Here is a 20,883-nt window from a genome sequence, read left to right as displayed (position 1 = left end):
TGAAACTTTAAAGGAGACTAAACTGAGATTTAGTGCATCTTATTGCTCTGGAGAAAAAAATGAGACACAGGAGAAATAAATCTTAGTCTCAGTTTGGTATCACACAGATCTCAAAGTTGTCTAGGAGAAGTAAATGAGACATTTTTGAGATCTCTTTTTGAACTTTCTTTTCCTCGGGGTTCCTATTGGTTGGAAGTACTACACAGTGCTTGAGTAGATTTACTCAAGTGCTGTGCAGTTCATTGTACTTAAGACATGAAGACTCCTTAAAATGCGGCAAACGAATGGATCACTCTTTTCCTTGCTACGAAGGATGCATCAGGTGAATCCTTCGCAGCGAATCACATTCCAAGATTCATTGATTGCTGATGACAGTTTGATCAACAGCTGGAGTTTTAATAGCTCACATAACTGAAAGGATGAATTTATCCGTGGCAGAGAATTATAGTTTAAAATATACATTACCATTCAAAAGTTTGGGTTAATTGAATTTCGTGTTTTCCATGAAAACTCACGCTTTTTTATGTGCTAAGGTATTGTCATCAATTAGCCTTTCAACACGAACAGCTAACGTAATGTATGATCAGAACACAGGGTTGATTGCTGGAAATGGGCCTCTATACTCCTATGTAGATATTCCATTAAAAATCTGCCATTTCTAATATTACATTAACAATGTCTAGACTATATTTCTGATTTTATAAAATTATCTTCATTTAAAAAATGCCTTTCTTTTAAAAATAAGGGCATTTCTAAATGGCCCCAAACTTTTGAATGGTAGTCTAAGTACTGTGTTACAGCTCGTTCCAATAGCTAATGATACAAATGTTAAAAGCTGTAAAATTCATTTTTCAAAACTTGGTTAAATTACGTGACATTATTGATGTGGGGGGATGCAATTTAAAACATTGACTTTCCAGTTGTACAGCGTCAGTACTTAAGTTACATTTTACTGATATTGTGGAAATATTAGGATATTTTAAGTTCATATTAGTGTAATGTTAACAAATTTAAACAAGCTGTGAACCCTTCTTGTTTTTTAGACAGTTTAAGCCAATACAACCATGCGGTACAAGCATCTCAAGTTTTTTTAAATATATAAAAATATTAAAAACAAAAATCACAGTAACGGGATAGATTTCAGTCAAAAAAATACAGTCAACATTATCTTATCCTTGGGCCTAAAATTCAGGAGTCCAGATTGCTAGGCAACCGAACTTGTGCAATGGTATGTGACAACACAAGCAAGAAGTTCAGCATAGGTTAGACCATCTCATTCAAGAAACCGTCAGATGCAGCCTTTGCATCTTTAAAATGACCTATAGATTGAAGGACGTGAAGGTTTCATCTGGTCCATCTATTGAATATGTTCAGCTCAAGATACTTCTACACTAAAATAATAATTTGACTTAATAAATGCTTAATGGGTTATTTTTACTTTTTAGCACTGGTACTTTTACTATCTACCTACTGCTCATATCAAGCTACTGTGACCTGAAAAACCTTTTCTAAAACCATTAATATCACTGTTCGAGACAAATGGTTCCACACAAGCAGTCATATTGCAGGTCTGCCTGTGTGGCTGTTAAATATTTACCAGATTTTTTTAGCACAGCTACGCCTCCAGTGGAATTGAGCTTTGAACTTTTTGAACCGGCTTCATGACCTCAGCTACTGAAACAATGTGTGCGGAGTGTCAAACAAGAGAACAGGTAAAATAGTTATCTTTGTTTTTGCTGCTTTATGTATTGTCTATTTATTTTACTGTTCAGTTTAGGAAGTCACAAGGTCAAGATAAGAAGTAAATTCTCGACTGTAGTGTTTTCGTAGAATTCAATGTTTTTCCTTTTTTCATTCTTTAGAATTTTTGGACAAATGGCCCTTGGCATGAGCAGCATGGCTGAAAAAGCTCAGACTGTGCTTTAAATTGTGTAATGTTAGTCGTTTCCGTGCACTCCCTTTGTTTTCTCAGTACTTGAAATAGCCAGCCATGCATTTTACTTTTCTTTACATCTATTCTCTTTTTCCTCTATCATTTCTGTCAGCTATTATTTGATTTATTTCTGCTGTGGGAGACAGATGGCCAGATTGTCATGGCTGGACAACTAATTTCCTCTGATATTTACCATTCTAGCTCACACAGGCACTCCTCATCGATGAAAGCCAGATACTGTGAAATGGCCCATGAATTTTGGTTTGAGTGTGTGTGTGTGTGTGTGTGTGTGTGTGTGTGTGTGTGTGTGTGTGTGTGTGTGTGTGTGTGTGTGTGTGTGTGTGTACGTGTTTATCTATACCGGTGGGGACCCGGTGGGGACTTCAACCTGACTATTACTATATAGGTGGGGACTCGTCTCACGGTGGGGACCTAAAATGAGGTCCCCACGGGGGGAAACAGTGTTTTCTTGGCCATGTTATTGTTACTAAAAAATGGAAAAGTGCAAAAACGTTTCTTTAGGGTTACGCATTGTTTTGGTCTGGGTTAAGGTTAGGGTTAGGGTTAGGGGTTAGATATGAATGGGAGTCAATGGTAAGTCCCCACAAGGATAGGAAAACACAGTGAGTGTGTGTGTGTGTTAGGGTTAGTGTGTGTGTGTGTGGAATACACTGTAAAAAATATCCGTAGAAATTACAGTAAAAAACTGTAAAATAGCAACAGTAAAAGACCGTAAAATCCAAAATAGTATATGCCCGTAATTGTTACATTGAATAACCGTAAATCAAGAAACAGTATATAGCTATATTTTTTACGGTTCTAACATGTAGAAATAACACAGTTTTACTGTGAAAATACAAAATATTGATAAAATTAACGGGAAAATCCAGTAATATTACAAGCAAGTAATTACTGTAAAATTATTAACAGTATAATTCTGTTTAAATTACAGATTTTGCTGATATGTAATTTCAAACTTACGGTATAAAACCGTTAACGATCAAGCAAAAACATACCTTCATTTATACAGAAAAAGGATGTAAAAAATATGGTATATATTTGTTAAGAATATCACAGTTAAATGGAAATCTGTATAATTTACGGTGAAATACCAGCAGCTGTGGTTGCCAGAATTTCAGCGTAAAAATTACGGTGATAGTGTAAAAGTTATTACAGTACTGGGAAAAAATCTGTATAAAATTTATGGTGAAATATGACAGCTGTGGTTGCCAGAATTTCGCCGTAAAAATAATGGTGACAGTGTAAATGAATACCGGGAAAAAAATCTGTGTAATTTACATAAAATACTGGCAGGTGTAGCTGTCATTATTTATGAAATTTCTCTCCCTCCTGCATATTCCACCATCAACTGTAAGTGGTATTCAAGCAAACTGGAAGTGTTTAGGAACAACAGCAACTCAGTCAGGAAGTGGTAGATCACATACAGCTGATCTTGGAATGTTTACAAGGGTAGAAATTTCACAAACTGACTTGTTGCAACAGTGACATCCCACTGCAGCACCACACTCACATTCAGTGGACTCTGCAGAACAACCCATTCCTCAGAATACAGCTGAACAAACGAGGGAGAGAGAGAGAGAGAGAGAGAGAGAGAGCAAATGGGTGCACGCACGAGAAAGCATCTCTAACGGAAATTCAAAATTTGACGGGGTCACGCAGTTGCATTCATCGCGCGTTTTCTACGCTCAACACAGCTTTGGTGGGGACAGACCAACAAGTTCAAATTTCTGGGGAAAACTCTGGTCTTGATGTAAGCATATTATCTACACAAATTGTTTTAGTATGAGACAAAACGGCTTGTTGAAGGTTCAATTAGGTTTGTAAGAACATGAGTGCTAGCTTACTTTCCGTCTGTTTTTGCCAGGTCAGGTTAGCTATGTAGCTAGACCTACTGAAGCTAACTTTACATTTATTTCAACTCGCTAAGATGTCTTGTCTGCAGGTTTTGTTGCCCTTACAATAGCAGTTACATAACGGTGGGTTAAATTAATGAGTTGACTTTTGTCTAGAAACGGAGTAAATTAGGTTTGGTGTTGAACATTAAGAGGCTAGTTTTTGTTGGCTAGGGACATGTTTAGTTGTAAATTCTGTCGCAAGTCGGTTAATACGTTGTTTAATGAATAATCAATTTAAGATTGATGCCCTGGGATGCAGAATAATGTTCTTTCATATCTATCTTGTTCGCGTCATAGTTTTAATAAACAGTTTTGAGATGTCATGTGTATGTAATGTGTCTTGAAATGTTTGACATGACTAATTCCCAACGATCAGCAGCAATACAAGAGTGTTCTTGCTGTTTCAGTTAGGTCAGAGAACTCAAATGGAAGACTGTCTTTATATGTTCTGAAAATAGTAAATGGTGGTTTACTTCTGGGTTAGTTCAGATTGTTTTCGGATTTAGACAATACTTAACTGCTGTGCATGTACTCCTGTCTGTTTCTCCAAACACGGGATGTGCTGACAGTCATAGGTGCATGTTTCTCTGTTTCTGACAAGTTATATTTGCATTGCACAGTTTAAAGTTTGGGCCTGATGTGTATGTTTTTTTTGACAGATACCACAGTATTGTCTGTAAGATTGGAAAATGAAGTTTTTGTTTGTGTGTTGGGGGACAGAGTAATCTTGTGCATTTTAACCCTTTAAGCTTCAGTCAATTCCAGTCGTTTCCAGTACAAAAAATCGCTAATATTCTATTTTAAATAAAAAAAATTACGAAAAATACGAGGAATATTGGACGCGCATCGCGAGGTGCATTTCCTTGAAAACGACCGATTCGGGGATTTTATACCGACTTCAGGACATGTTTTGGACAAAATAGTTTACTGGCTTGTGTCGTCTGGATGTAAAAGATTGGATTATGGCCGTTTTTTGTGGAATCTTTTTTTCTGTGTGTAATAATGAACTCGGAAATGTGAGTCGCGCTGTGTGCATTGAAGCCGTGTATAGAGAACGGATGGATGAATATTCGTTTTTGTCGGACAAATGTGTTTTTCTCACCTGCTGTGGTAATCACATCTGAAAGTGGTTTATACCGGCAGATTCATGAGAATCTAAGCTTTCCATTGGCGTATAGTGTTTGTATAATCGCGTTTGCAGCCGTTGGACATTCTTGAAATTCCTATGCAAATTAGTAGGTGTACCGCCGGCGGGACACTGAAGCACAACTGAAGCGCAAAGGGTTAAAATATCACCAGTAAAAACGAGTTCATTGTTGTTCATTTTTGTGTAGCCTCCTAAGACCCAAGCTTTGGGCTTACATTTTAGATTTTTTTCTAGTTATTTGGTCTAAGGAATAACCAATAAATATAACACGGCAAAAACTCAAAATCTTACAAAATCTCTTTGTCTTATTTATAGTCAAAATGTCTCATCCCACATGATTTACGATAAATTCACTTCACAAGTGACATTTCAGGAAGACGGAGGGACTTGTAAGACAATGCATCTTAAATATCTCGTTGAGTCAAACAATCTTGAAATTATCATGTTTTGAGTGAAATTTTTACAAGAAAACGCAAAATAAGTCAATTTTTGAGTCTTTTTTTTTAGCATGTCTGGCTTATTTTAATATACCTAAGCTTGACAGTCCTGGTTAAAAAATAGCTTTAATGAATTTTTCCAGTTAATTTTAAGATCTCAATATTCCAAATATATTTTATTTCAAGAAATCTTAGCAAGCCACTTTTCTCTTGTTCTATTGGCAGATTTTTTTCACTTATTTCAAGGTAAACGTTCCTTGAAATAAGTTTTTTATTTCTTGTTTTGAGAGGGACATTTTTTCTGGTGAATAATTGGATAATATCTACTATCTGATTTTTATATTGTATTTTATATCATGGTTGTTATTATTATTGTTATCATTATTATTAAAAATACAGTCTTTTTGAAAAAAACAAAAAGATGGATACCAGGCGTTAGGAGGTAAATGGAACTCTAAATCCTTGAAACTGCATCTTAAAGATACGGGTAACTCAAACATAGGAGCTTGTAAGATAAACGGTACATTTTATGTACCGTTTATCTTACAAGCTGCCACTAGCATTCAGAATTTTTTTTGTTTTGTTTTACTTTGCTAACATGTTGTTTTTCCACATTACACATCTTTATTTCCTGGTTCAAGCATCGATGCTCTGCATGTTCTATACAGCTCAACTAATTTTAACTTACGTGCTGTTATCCAGCTAAAATAACCCTGTTACTTCAAATAAGAATGGATTTGTTAATCTAGGATGAAATTGTCTTTATCGACAATGCACTACGGTTTTGAGATTATCAAAATGAATTGCTCGTGATTGGTTGAGGGTTTGTCAAGGCACTGGGGCAATGAATGCGTTGACATGACTCTCATTATTTGTGTTCCTGTGTAGTGCTGACTGTTTTGTTCTACACTGAGCGCTCAAATTTGAAATGCCTCTGTGTCGCTGTACATTAAGTTATTATTTTGTTGTGAAGAAGCTTCTTCCAATTGATCTGACAGTCTTCCAAATACTTTGAAAGTGTAGTTGAGATTTAGTTTGAACTTTATTCAACAGTGGCTTTGTTTTTGCCACTCTCCCATAAAACAGGCAACAGTTTCTGTATGCATTCTCTCCCATCTCAGCCACTGAAGCTTGAACCTCCTTCAAAGGTGTCTTGGTGGTCTCCCTCACTAGTCTATTTCCAGCGAAGTCACAGCCTGCTTTCAGTAGATTTACTGGTGCCATATTCCTCCAGTTTCTAAGTGATCGATTTAATTGTACTTCAGGGTATATTAGGTGACTTGGGGCCTATTTCACGAAGCAGGTTTTACAAACTCTGAGTTTCTTCCACAACTCTGAGTTGATCTACTCTGAGATAGAAAACTCTGAGTTTTCGGTTTCACAACGGCTGATATGAGTTGGGTTAATCAACTCTGAGTAGTTTGACCCGGAGTTACGCGCGTCCACCGCAAGTCTGAAAAGACAGCATCAATGGAACCCCGATTCGACGAGTCACCATGGAAACGGGGAAGCGAAAGGCTGCGTTTTTGAACTGGAAGTTTTTAACGCGCTCATATGGCGAGTTTGAACACGTTTTTACAAAGAAGTGCAACACCGCTGTAGCTGCAAAAGAGAGGGAGACGGCGTGGAGAACAGCCCGGATCAATGCGTAAGTTTAAGTGTAGTCCTTTGTAATCGTAATAATATTACAGGGAATAACTGTCTGAATGGCAGCCTAGTAAGTTATTTCATTTAGGTGAAATCCCGCTGCGGGGAGAAGCGCACGGGGCAGCAGCTTAAGATGAAATATAAAAACATTGTTCAAACAGGTCAGACCTCGGCATTATCTCATGGAGGTACTTCATGTTGATCATGTTTTACATTGTAAAGTAGCCTAAATATTACGTGACTGTTTGACTGTGCAGTTGTTTTATCCACACATAGCCTAAATGTCTGCATCCATATCATGTCCTGTTAAATAATTAAGCCTATTTAAACTAACATAGACTTCTGCTCAGCCAACAGAAAGAAAGTAGATGCCTGTAAAACGGTGGTATAAAAGGTCATGGATGCATATATATATATATATATATATATATATATATATATATATATATAGATAGATAGATAGATAGATAGATAGATAGATAGATATTTAGTTCTCTTTTGTGTCTTTTTTTTTGTCTTTTGGCCCTTTCACACCACAAAAGACCTTGTAACTGTAAGTAGGCAATACTCCAAACATTTATCCAAATAGTAGTTTAAGTTTTATACAGAGGTGTGTTACTGATAGGTCTCTTCCCATTCAGATTTTGGGTGGAATATAGAGTGTGACATTTAGCCTACATTGAAGTGTTGCACATTCTCATCTTTTTTAACAGAGCATGGCTGGACAGCAGCAGGATGGTTCCTCAACATCCACTGCACAGACTGACACAGTGAGATGGATGTTCAGGAAACACCAGAGGTTCATTCTGTGGAATTCATGTGCAACTGTATTATTTAATGTCCTCTATGTATTCCCAGTTATCAGTAAAACAGATTTACAAACTGCATTTGCTGAGAAAAATCCAAAAAACAGATTAGGAGGGCAGATCTGGAAATTGAAATACTGGAGCACAAGTTAGAGGTGATGGTCACAGATGAATTATGTTAACTATTGGAACATGAACTGAACCATCTCTTTTATTTGTAGGAAATAAAGAAGACCAAATGAAATGTGTATCATGTCTTTATTTGCTGTGGTGGTGATGATGGTGACTTAAACTCTAAAGTGATTATTGCATACGGTGTCTCTGACTGCTCTGCTGTCCTGGATAGCTGCAGGTGGATGGGCTCATCATCTGGGTCTTCAGTTTGTAGGGCAGGCTGTTGCTCTCCTCTCATAGTGGTAATATTATGAAGAACAACACATGCCACAGTAATATCACAGGCCCTCTCTGGGGTCACCCTGAGGAGACGTAGGCACTGGAAACGGGCTTTCAGCAGGCCTATGGTCATCTCCACCCGGGCTCTGGTCCTGCAGTGAGTCCGGTTGAAGTTCTGTTGGGGGCCTGGTTCAGGGTCAGGGTATGAGGTCATCAGCCTGGGTTGGCATGGTAACCCCTGTCACCCAGCAGAAGCCCATCAAACTCTCCTGTAATGTATAGTGGATACATCAGAGCATATTAAAGGAGGGAGACAAGAGAATTCTATTGTGAAAATCTTTAGGCTGCTGACCACGCTGCAGTCTGTTGCTCAGGTTAGACTCTCCATAAATCCTGGAGTCATGAACAGACCCAGACCACTTGGCCTCCACATTAGAAATGATGTATGCAGCATCACATATGATCTGGACAGTGCAGAGAATGACAGATGTTGAACTATGATGCAGTCTTTAACATTTAGAAACAGTAGTCAGTCTACCTGTAGCCTACCTGCACATTTATGCTGTGAATGGACTTCCTGTTCATGATGTGAGGGAGCTGTGAAGGGGATGTGTGTGCATCTATGCAGCCAATCACACTGGGAAATCCTAAAATAAATTAAAATGACTAATCCCAGTCAGAGGCTGCAGCACAATGTCATTAACAGAATATGATTTAAAATGAATTTAACAGATCTCTACATCATTCACCTGCAATCCCATGGATCCTCCTTGATGTTCTGACAGGTTTATGTCCACAATGATGAGTAAAAGTCATTTCAGAGCCAGGAAAACTTTTCTGACTGTCCTGCATACAGTTGTCTTACTGTAGTGCTCTGCATCTCTGACATTATATAAAAACTTCCATTTGCAAAGAACCGCAGCGCAACACACAATATCTGCTGGATGTGAGAGCATGACTGCAGCTGGTAATGTAAATGTAAGGACGGATTAGGTTGTCTATGTAGATTATGGACTTGAAACAATTATAAAACGGTACCGCTCAAACCGATAATTGTCCGGAAATGCGAGAACATTTATGCTCGATCTGATAACAATCTACCGATGAATATTTAATTATCTGTGCAGTAATGCTGCTCCTTTATCCACTGGATCGTTAATAAAAGCTGTTCTACGCCAAAACTCGCTCGCTTACTGACTGAATGAATGAGGAAATGAAACAGCGTGTGTGGCTGAAAGAGGGCGGAGACGGAGAGAAACTTGAGGTTTTCTCAAATAAACCTGCTGCAGACCAGGCTCAACTCATAGAGTCTGTTACTGCGGTAACTGACCGAGAGTTTAAGTTACCCCTCTTTGTGAAACAGGCTAGAGTTACCTCTCTGTCTCAGGGAAAACTCTGAGTTTCCCTCATTTCAGGGTTAAGAAACTCAGAGTTTTCAGTGAACCTGCTTCGTGAAACAGGCCCCAGATCTCCATTTGACTAAATATATAACTTCTATCACCATCTGTCTGCCCCTGTGTTAAATTAGGTGAGTTACTTTAAAGAGAGTGAATAAGTATGCAACTTTAAAGATCTCATTTAATTTCAATAGGAAGGAGTATTTTTTTTGTAAATTATTGTCATAAAAGCACAAATAAATTGACAATGATTCAATGGTGGAAAAGCAATGACTAAATAAAAGGGAATTAAAGGTAATACATTGTTTTTATAGGCACTGTAAATGAGCTCATGCACGGTAAATGAGTTACTGTAACAGTTTCACATTAAAAAGCCTGAGTAATGTTCCAGTTAACTGTTCTCAAGCTTAGGGCCTCATTTTTTTTTTCTGGAAAACAACAACAGATGGATTTTAATTTGAACTCCAACAAAAAGTGGGGCCCAGTTTTCAGTTGGATGGAAATTTGCACTTGTGCTAAATCTGGCTTATTTACTACTACCCGTCCAAATAAATAAACAAATGAAATGAAATAACAATTGCACATTTAGCAATATTGTTTCTGCACCCAAAATTTTTTTTGGAAATTGCCCTCCCTGCAGCTAAACAAAGTAATGCTATCAGTCAGTCTTTAAACTTTTTTTACTGGTTGTTTGGTAAATAGATTACACCCATGTTGATGGTCTGTAATCTGTAATGTATTGGATGTTGGTCTTGTGTTGAAATGTCACACAATACCTGACACAGTTTCATGTTTTATTAACAAATCCCAAAGACAGCATTATATTTAAACAGTTTTGTGTTAATAAATCTAAATGTAATGCAGCTTTGTACCTGTTTATGTTTATGTTAGAACTTGCAGCACCATGTGGCCTGTACAAATAAATAAGAAATTATGTCTTTCTGTACAACCGTTTTCTTGAAGTGCAATATGAAAAGTGAGTGTCAGTGTTGTTGGAGATGATGCTTGCTGTTCCTTTTGTGCTTTGTGTAAAATTAGACATTTAAACAATTTGCATCACAGAAGTGAGGAAAAACCTTCAGGTGATGTTTTATGAATTGGTTGCTTTGCTTCCCCGGTCCTGACGGTGAAACATGACATGTCCATCCTTCTGTCTGTCTTGTTGTCAGTATGAGGTACATGCAGATAACGACAGAAACACTGAGTCACCATCCCTGAGGGGACAGACATCAGCAGGTCTGAGGCTGCATTCACAAAACATCCTGAGGCAATATGTGGCTCCTAAATGGGTTGTCACTCCCAGACTCAGCAGCTTTTGGTCTGAGAATACCTCACAAAGCATTTTGTATTTAAAAGTAGTTCCATAGTCCGAGTGATACCAAGATTATGACTGTCATGACACTAGGAAATTGGTTGTCAGGATGAATGAAGCTGAAAATCCATGCTTCTAAGAAAATAATGAAATTTCAATCTAATGAATGCATTGCAATGTAGCAACATTTATACAATGTGTCTTGATGCTGTGCTGCCACTCACTTACCGGTACCATGCACCCTTTATATCCAGGTGTGCAGCAGTGGAGCTTCTTGTCTTCCGCTCCTTGCTTGCTCTCATGGTGGCTGTGGTTTGGCCTGACAATGTTGTTGGGTGCCACCGTTTCTCTGGTGGCAGCCCAGCTGTTGTGATAGCCGTCAAGGTGCGCTGTCTTCTCTCCACACATGAGTTCTCTGTCATCTTTTCCCTTTGTTTATTGCACATAGTTGCGCATGGTGTCACAATCTCTGCTCCTTTCGGTGTGGCTGACTGCTGGGGTCAGGGTGACACAGTGATCTGCTGGAGCCCTGCTGTGTGCACAATTACCGGCCCGCTCCAGTCGTGTGTTCGAGCTGTGTTTGAGCTGTATTCTTGAGGCTCACACCCTCTGGTCGCTGGGTATGTGCAATGTGGTTCTCCCAACCGGCCAGGTTGATTTTAATTCATTTATTGTTGTTTTTTTTTAGCAGCCCAGCGTAACGGTCATGTCCACAATCACCACTCCAAGCCACACTGCTGTTTTGGTTTTCTTTGTGTTTCGTTTTGTACTGCTTTGTTTTGTGTCTGTGTGCTCTGTTTGTTCTGGCTGCCGGCTCAGAGTGAATTGCATCGTGGCCCAGCACAGCTGAGTGCCGCCTGGGCCAGCTCCCAAGAGGCAGATTGTGTCACTAGGCTGTTCCGGAACCTGGATGGCCTATGCCCAGTGACGTGGACCTAAAGTTTAAGGCCTCATGGCTTAGAGTTGATTACCGCCCGGCAAACATCGTTTTCTGGAAGGTATTGTTTTGAGCTGCATGGTCTTGCTTGGTTGGTTGGTTGCTTGTTTGTCTGTAACAATTTGGTTTCCGTGCGATAACGCGATAAAATATTGATGTAGCCTCACCATATTTGGTACACAGGTGTACCATAATAAGACACAGGTTAAGTTTGCATTTGGTGACCGTGACCTCATTTTCAAGGTCACAGGGGTCATCTTTGTCGCCGGGCGGTCCAAGTTTGGTAAAACTTCTATTTTTTTTGTTTGTTTGTTTTTTGACATTGTTATTTAGAAATTAAGTAATTTCTTTTTGGTGTTTTGGTTTCATTTGTTGTAGTTGGTTTAGTTATTTTTTGTAAGTTTATTTAGTTTCATATATTGATTTGATTGGTTGATTTCTTGTTGTTGTTTTGTTATGTAGATATTTTTTAAGTCCACACCAATTTTATTTAGATTGGGCAAATTTTTATTAATCTGTGTTTTGTCTTTGTCAGGTTCTGTGGGTTGACTGTGGCAGTTAATCCCTGGTGGTGGTGCATTCTTCACGGTCCCCTCCTTTTGGTTTTGTGTGTGTATTTTGCAGTGTCACAGATGATTCTTTTGGGGACTCTTTCTCGGTTGCCCTGCTGCACGGTAAGCCCCAGCCCTGTTTTTCTTAACCATTCTTTTTCTCTGTATGTGTTAACTGGTGTCTGATATTCTTATATATTTTATATAAATTTGTTAATAAAATTGTTTAATTGGAACATGTCTTGCCCCCTGTGGTATTGGAACCTGTGTGTCCTTAACTGGTATAATGACAGTAGAAACAAACCTTAGCTAGGATTTCCTGGGTGTAATTCCCAGGTGGCGATGTTGCACTGGAAAAAATGCTCCTCTCAAAATAAAAAAAAAAAAACTTATTTCAAGGAACTTTTACTTTGAAATAAGTGAAAAAAAATCTGCCAATAGAACAAGTGAAAAATGACTTGGTAAGATTTCTTGAAATAAGATATGATATTTAGAATATTGAGATCTTAAAAATGGCTGGGACAACTTATTTTCAGCTATATTTTACCAGGATTGTCAAGCTTAGGTGTCTTAAAATAAGGCAGAAAAACTAAAATATAATAGTTTTTCACTCAAAAATAGATTTTTGCTTTCATATAACCTCCTAATTTTTAGATGTATTAACCCTCCTGTTGTCCTCATATACAGGCACCAAAAAATATTGTTTCCTTGTCTGAAAAAAATCTGCAAAAAATTCCCCAAATTTCTGAAAATTTGCAAAACCTTCAGGAAGAAAATTCCAATAATTCCTTAAAAGTTTCCCTTAAAAGTTTTAGTTTAAAAAAAAAAATCCCCCAAATTTGGCAAGAAAATTCTTGTAAATATTTTCAAAAAATTAGTAAAAATCTTCCAAAAAAATCTTTAAAATATCTAAAGTGATTCCACATATATAAAACTTATAAAACTTGTAATATTTTCTTTAAGAACATTCAGATAAAAATCAACCAAAATCCAGAGAAATTCGCTGGATTTTGGTTGATTTTTATGTGAATGTTTTAAAAGAAACATTTCTAACATTTCTTTTTTTCCAACAAAAAATCTTTGAAGATTTCCCAAAAATGCTGAAAATGTGGACATCAGAAGTTTCACTGTGAAAATATATATTTTTTCCACATTTTCAAACTTTAAAACGGGTCAATTTTGATCTGCAGGACGACACAAGGGTTAAACTTAATTTGAGTTTTCTTGTAAAATTCAACTCAAAACATGATAATTTCAAGATTGTTTGACTTAAGATATTTAAGATGCATTGTCTTAAAACAAGTCCCTCCATCTTGCTGAAATGTCACTTGTTCAGTGAATTTATCTTAAATCAAGTGGGATGAGATATTTTGACTAAAAATAAGACAAATAGACTTGGTACAATTTTGAATCCCTCAATAAGAAAAAAAAAAAGAATTCAACCAATTATAAAGCCTTGTCTAGTCATTTCACTTTGCTGTATATGTATTTCAAGCTCAATCGTCTCCATAGTTATCCAATGTAAAAGGATTTTTTTAGGGTGTCCTCTGCATGTAGATATTGCATGTCAGTTGTTTTTACGTTGCATGTAGTTGTAAGTACTTCATCTTTTTGGTGCGACCACCTCTGAGTATTGAGGTTAAAATTGAATCAGATTGTCAGAGAAATGCCCTTCACAGCAGGCGAAAGGTGCCGCAGGTGGTGAGTGATGTGAGCTGATGTCATTTCTTTTATTTGCTGAGTGTTGTGTGTAGTGTAAGTGTCAATGCTGGTATGTTTGTACAAAATACCAACCATGCCCAGACTGCAAGTAAAGGGATTGTCAAGTGGGGGTAACATTAGTGGAAGCCTTTATTGACCAAATATTAACTGAAAAAATGAGGAGCTGATCAAATGGTGTTTGCATATCTGTCCCAGTTGGTGGTTTCAGCAGAGACATTACAATGGATTCTGCCAAATTTGAAAACCATTGGGAAAATGTTTCTTGACTTACTGTGTACATGTAGCACAGTGAGCGCTTTTCTGCATGAATACTGAACATCAGACTTGCCGGACTCTTTATACACTGCCCGTCCCCAAAAAAATTTCAACCTCTAATATTTTATTGGACAGCCTTTAGCTGAACAACACACATTCGCTGTGGTATTTTTTCAACAACACACAGCAGCATCACAGCATTTATTTCTGTCTAGAATTGCATGAATTTTCTACCAAGATCTTATATTGATGATGGGAGAGCTGGATTGCTGCGCAGTCTTCTCCGGCACATCCCAAAGATTCTCAGTGGGGGTGAGGTCTGGACTCTGTCGAGGCCAATCTATATGTAAGAATGATGTCATGCTCCCTGATCCACTCATTCTCAATGTGAGTCCAATGAATCCTGGCATTGTCTTGTTGGAACATGCCCATGCCATCAAGGAAGAAAAACTCCATTGATGGAAAGACCTGGTCATTCAGTCTATTCAGGTAGTTGGCTGACCTCAATCTTTGGGCACATAACATTGTTGAACCTGGACCTGACCAACTGTAGCAACCCCACATCAGAATACTGCCCCTACAGGCTTGTAGGCACTAGCCATGATGAGTGTACCACTTAATCTGCCTCTCTTCTTACCCTGATGCGCCCATCACTTTGGAACATGGTAAATCTGGACTCATCAGACCACATGACCATGAGGGGAAATTCTGATGGGGGGTCAGAGCGCAGGGTCAGCCGCGGTACAGCGCCCCTGGAGCACACACATTCACCCATTCACACACACATTCACACACTGATGGCGGGAGTTGCCATGCAAGGCGCTAACCACGACCCATCAGGAGCAATTAGGGGTTAGGTGTCCTGCTCAGGGACACCTCGACATGAGCATGACAGGCCAGGGGATCGAACCGCAACCCTCCGGTTGCGAGACAGCCACTCTACTAAGCTCCACTGAGCTATGCCACCCCTGATTTGATCTGATCTTAATACAAATCATTTTAGCAGGGCTGACTGATTTGTCAACAAACTGGAGAGGCATGCTGTAGGAGCTCTACTGAATTTTCTTTTGCCAGGATGACATTATTGCTTCTACCTAAAGCTTTTGTCCAGCCTGAGTTCATGTGATCAGGTAAAATTAACCGATTGAGATCAGAATGACACCTCATGTGAATCAAGTATAAATGCAATGTGTTCTATGTACATTTGCATCTAGCAATGATACACATTTTCTCTCATCTTGATAAGTTATCTAAATGCAGACTGCATTTTATTTTGTAACTGTCTGTATAAGGCAGTTTTTACATTCAGCTGATGAAGGGTTTTCGAGATTGACACAATGTAGTTCAATAGCACCACAAACCTGAAGTTTACTACCACTCAAGCAGAATGAATAATGAGACCGACACGGTATCTTTAGTTTTATAACTGTGTGTTAAAACACTGTTAGTGCATCTTGCCCTGTAACTTAAGTTTACTTTAGTTTAAGTCTTCAGTGTGCTCTTAAGAGGCTTTATAGAGTTTAATTTAACCCTTCCTAATTTTCAGGAGTGCTCACAAGTTCTAGGAAAGTGATAACAGTATACCTCAAAAACCCAGACCAAAGGGGAAAAGAACTCGTTGGAAATGATGACAGCATCATACCATGGAGCAACTACAATCAAAAAGAATTTATTTTTCACTGAATATGCAGTAATGGTCAGTGGACAGACACACACCAAAAAAAACATGACTTGCATATAAACACAGTGAACTTCAATTTAGTGTTACTGTGTTTTCACACGTGACTAGTTTGGTTCGATAAAAATGAAGTCCCATAACCAAACAACCAGCCTCAGACACTCTGTTTGAAAAGTCATGGTGAGAGTTTGTGAAATATTTAGCAAATGATCTTAGAGTTGGTCTATGTAAATAATGTTAATATAAAACACTGAGATCAGTGCAGGGGTTTTGTTCTCATCAAAAAAAATCTAAACTGCAGACTGTTTTTTCTTTTTGTTAAGTTAGTTTAGAAGGCAGTCCCACAGATCATGCACAAAATCTGTCGTCTGTAAGCCCCATAGACCACCAGACATATTTAATAGACATGGGTGTGAATTTCACACACCCACATACAGACCTTTGGCCCTAGACACATAAGACAGCTGGAACATCATTCACATGGCTGGTGATCTGTGCTCTTAAGACAGATACCAGTGGATTCACTGTTTTAACAGATTTGACATAATGTACATATGTCCAGCAGGGCAGTTCTTCACATATAGTACCTTTAAAATTACTGAGGGAATTGAATCCATTTAAAAAAAAAAAGAATTCTAATATTGACACAGCCAGTCTGATGTCAGTCATTTTGCTGTAAGCCATGTAACGTATCAATTAAAACTGTATTTATTTTTTGAATCATTCCAGAGCATAGTTTTGCTAGGTGTTACAAGTGGGTTTGTGAGAAAGGGATTTTTGTCATATTTCTCTCCAGAGACAGAAACACACTTACACACACATTCACTTACAGACATGTTATCCCTGTGGCCTGTTGTGTGTGAATTGATGTTCCGTAGAAGATAAAATGGGCCCCTCTGGGTAGGAACAGCTTCACTAGATTTTCCTCTTTCACTCCCATGTGATGTGAGAGAGCTGCTGTGTGTGTATGTATAGATGAAATCCATCAGCTAGAAATCAGATCAGTCTTTCCCCTTTCTCTTTTTATTGTCTAGTCCACCCTGTCTTCCTTCTTTCTTTACTTCCTCATTCTGTTCTCTTTCATTAAATCCTACTTCCTACTTCATCATCTTGTCATACTCTCTCCAACTTATTCTCATCCCTCTTCCACAGTTTTCCTCCCCCTCCCCAATGAAGGCCCTTCACTGCATCTTCTCATCCACTGCATTTATCTTCTTTTAATCCTCCCACCTGCCCCCTCTTTTCGTCCTCTCTCACCACTAAATATTTTCTGTTTCTCTCACCATCATGTGGTCATTTCTCCTTCACTGTCTGATAATCTTCTCCATCACTGCCTGAACATAGTTTTCTTCCTCCTTTCCATCAGCCGTTATCTCTCCATCTCATCTTTTTCAATTTTTCCTCTGTATATTTACCTCAGTTATTTTTTTTCTTTTTTGAATCTGCATCACATTCATAAATATATCTTTCAGCTTTTATCTCTGTGTATTCTGCCTTTCACTGTCATTTCTCTTTTGTTTTTCTTTTGATTCTCTGTCTTTTTCTCCCAACACTTGAAAAAACTTTGCTGCTGGTAAAATGTTTTCTTACCGTGAGCCACTAATTCTCACACTTTCCCTCTCTCTCTTGTTTCCACCTCTCCAACCCTCCTTCTGTTCTATCAATCTATCATGCTTCTCTGCTCATCTTCCTCCTCTCTTCAACTTCCTGCCACCTCCTGCTAATATGCACATTCTTTACACCAAGGGTTTCAAACATGTGGCCTGTGGGCCAAAATTGGCCTGCCCAAGGGTCCAATCCGGCCCGCAGGTGTAAAAATTACAAAGGTGAAAATGAAAACTTACTGTGAAAATATTTAAAGACATTGAACATTGTGCAATACAATGTCAGTCAGCAGCTTGAGTACAAAATAATTTGATTTGTTGGAATCTTATTATTCATGCACTGCCACAACTTTCACGCATGTATGTATAAATTTTATACACTTACAAGGCAGGGGGATAACTTAACCTTTTCCTTATGAGGTTCCACTTTAGTTTGTGTAGTGGTTCAGTTCTGGTGGTCTGGATTACCACACAGATGTGGAAATTAATGTAAATTTAAAATGATTTCTAGATCTTGACAAGTTGCAAAATACTATATTGTTCGTGACAGATACTTGACTAAATGTTTGGTGCCTTTGTAGATCCTCTGTGATCTGTAAGTTTTAATACACAAATGATAAACTGAGGCATAAAATTGTTGAAATTTCACTTAGATTTCTTAAGAAATTTCTTGTTCATAATATTTTGTAAAAAGATGCTTCATCAAATGTGAACACTTTCAGAATGTACTGTTTTTACATTAAAACACATTGGAAAATTTGGAGTGGCGTTGTTATCATGCTATTATGTTACTGGTCTGGCTCACTTGAGATCAGATTGGGCTCAATGTGGCCCCTGAACTAAAATGAGTTTGACACCCCTGCTTTACACCATCTAATATGACAGAATTACATCTCATTTGTACTTGACATTGCATCTACATAAAATAAGATTTATATGTTTAAATACAGCTGTCTGATCACCATGAATCAGAGTGAAGGTACGACAGGAAATGTCATTTCATCTTTGGTTGATTGTTCCACTTTGCACAAAACAACATATTTTGGTGTCAGCTATGTTTGACATTAAATTCCCTCATAGTTGGTCCATATTTGTGCTCCAGGGATGTATTATGAATCATTTTAAGGTAGGAAATCAGTTCTAACTTGTAAACAATTCTCACAATGCAGACAGTTGGCACCAGAAATACGTTAGAAGTCCAGTGAAACTGTTAGGTTTGTATAGTTCTATTTTAACAAGTTAGTGTATTCTGTGTAGAATTTTCCTGCCTGGGTTATACCTTCTCTGGGTTAGTGTTTCTGTGTTCACATTTTCTGCCCTAGTGTTGTTTACCCACCAAGCCCGCTAGAGGGCTTCAGTTTCCCTTGCTGCCTTCCGCTGCCAGTTTTGAGCTTCCATCACTTCCGGGTGTAGTTCCCTTTTGCTAGATTGTAGGGTTTTTTGTTGCCATACTTTGTGGTGTAAATAAAAGCTTTTGCACTTTCAGCTTCTCATGTTCTTTCTCATACCCTGCGCCTGAGCCTCACTGGAGAACAGTAACAGCATGGTCTGGCCAAAATGAGCTCAGCAGTTTCAAGAAATGAACCCTTTCTCGAACCAATTGGCTCAAATGGCTCGATGCCTCATGAGGCTTCATCTCACCAGCACTAGTGATCATGGAACAGATGTTAATCTGTTTCAGAAGGGTCAAATTATTGGCCTGCGTCAAGCAAAGAAAACAAGTAGAAATGATTTCTGAAACTACTAAAATCAGGTTAAGAACTGTCCAATGCATTATTAAAACCTGGAAGGATAGTGGTGAACTGTTGTCTTCGAGGAACAAATGTGTTCGGTCATGTGGTCTGATGGTCAGATTTACCCTGTTTGAAAGTGATGGGCGCATCAGGGTAAGAAGAGAGGTGAATGAAGTGATGCACTCATAATGGCTAATGACTATAAGCCTTTGGGGGTTAGGGTTATGATCTGGGTTTGGTCAGTTCAGTAATGTTATGTGTCCAAAGAATGACGTGAGCTGACTACCCGAATAGGCATTGTCGATCCTCAGGGCCAGTGACCCCCTGATTAACTTACTCAGCTGTCAGGGAATCACCGGACCAGCTCTCCATCCTTCGGGTCCGGTCCTACTGCCCCCTGAGATCTTACTCAGAGGGATGCTGCAGAACTGTTAAGCTGGTTGACGAGGAAAATTCGCCTAGCTGTCTCACTGCCTTCATCCAGATGCCTATCCCTGCTTCCTCTGATAATTAATTTAACCGAGTAGCCACTTCGGTATAGTTAAATTTAACCACCAGACACACCTGTTAACGGCAGCTTTTCCTCTCATAGATCTTGCACTTGGTAAGTTGCTAGGTTTAATTCAGAGATTATGGACATATAGACAACCTCTAGGATATGTTTATATAGGGCCAACCTGGCCCCCATGACTAGGTAACCTTTCAGAACCTTTGCTATTGTTATGCACGCAGTAATCTGACTTTTTACATCCAGAGCTAGATGTATAAGTATTCATTCAGGGATAAAAATAGCACTTGCAATTTGTTGTCTTTAATTGCAGGAAAATGCTTTACCCTTTAAGGTTTGGTCAATTTCCGCCCGAAATTTCTACTGAGATTTACAGAAAGTAAATTGAATGCTGTTCTTGAACTGTTTGGAGTACATGCATGGTTGGGGTCTCATTTGAAAGCTGACAACCTGAATTTTCACCCAGTGCAGTCAGAATTACTCTAGGTGCCACTGGCACAGAGTATTTCATGTTGGCACACACTGAATTAGGATGAATTTTTTTTCTCGCCTACATTTTTTCCCTAATAAAACACCTGAAAATCAGTGTGGCAGCACTGTAAGAGCTTGAAAACACAATATTGCAAAAGCCTGGGGTCTTACATAGTTCAGGTCAAAATTTCAGAGCAATACTACAAGAAATGAGTGTTTCACACATGTATTTGTACTGATATGCTCCGCCCCTGTCAATGTTGGATACACTCTTTATACACTGTGCACACTCTCTACAGAATGGTATAAATTCATTTTCACTTCATTTTCCACTTCATTTTCATTCCAAAAACTCATAAAGAACTCAAAAAATCACTTCAGATAGGCTTCAGTGTCGATCACACACACAGATTGAGAGGAATACAGAGAAACAGCA

At 38.4% G+C, this 20,883-nt stretch overlaps 1 long non-coding RNA gene across 1 annotated transcript in view; it reads left to right on the top strand.

Annotated features, from left to right (window-relative positions):
- Positions 1-1,661: 1,661 nt before the first annotated feature.
- LOC110971666 (uncharacterized) overlaps positions 1,662-20,883 on the top strand; it is a 54,800-nt gene continuing 35,578 nt past the window's right edge. The window contains exons 1-2 of the long non-coding RNA XR_007941399.1: positions 1,662-1,712; positions 12,461-12,599. This is a non-coding gene — a long non-coding RNA (uncharacterized LOC110971666). The remainder of the gene's footprint in view (positions 1,713-12,460; positions 12,600-20,883) is intronic.

Source organism: Acanthochromis polyacanthus, chromosome 1 (genome assembly GCF_021347895.1).
Source record: "Acanthochromis polyacanthus isolate Apoly-LR-REF ecotype Palm Island chromosome 1, KAUST_Apoly_ChrSc, whole genome shotgun sequence".
Classification (NCBI taxonomy): domain Eukaryota; kingdom Metazoa; phylum Chordata; class Actinopteri; family Pomacentridae; genus Acanthochromis; species Acanthochromis polyacanthus.
The sequence above is the reverse complement of the archived record's forward strand: the minus strand, read 5'-3'. Positions and strand labels throughout refer to the sequence as shown.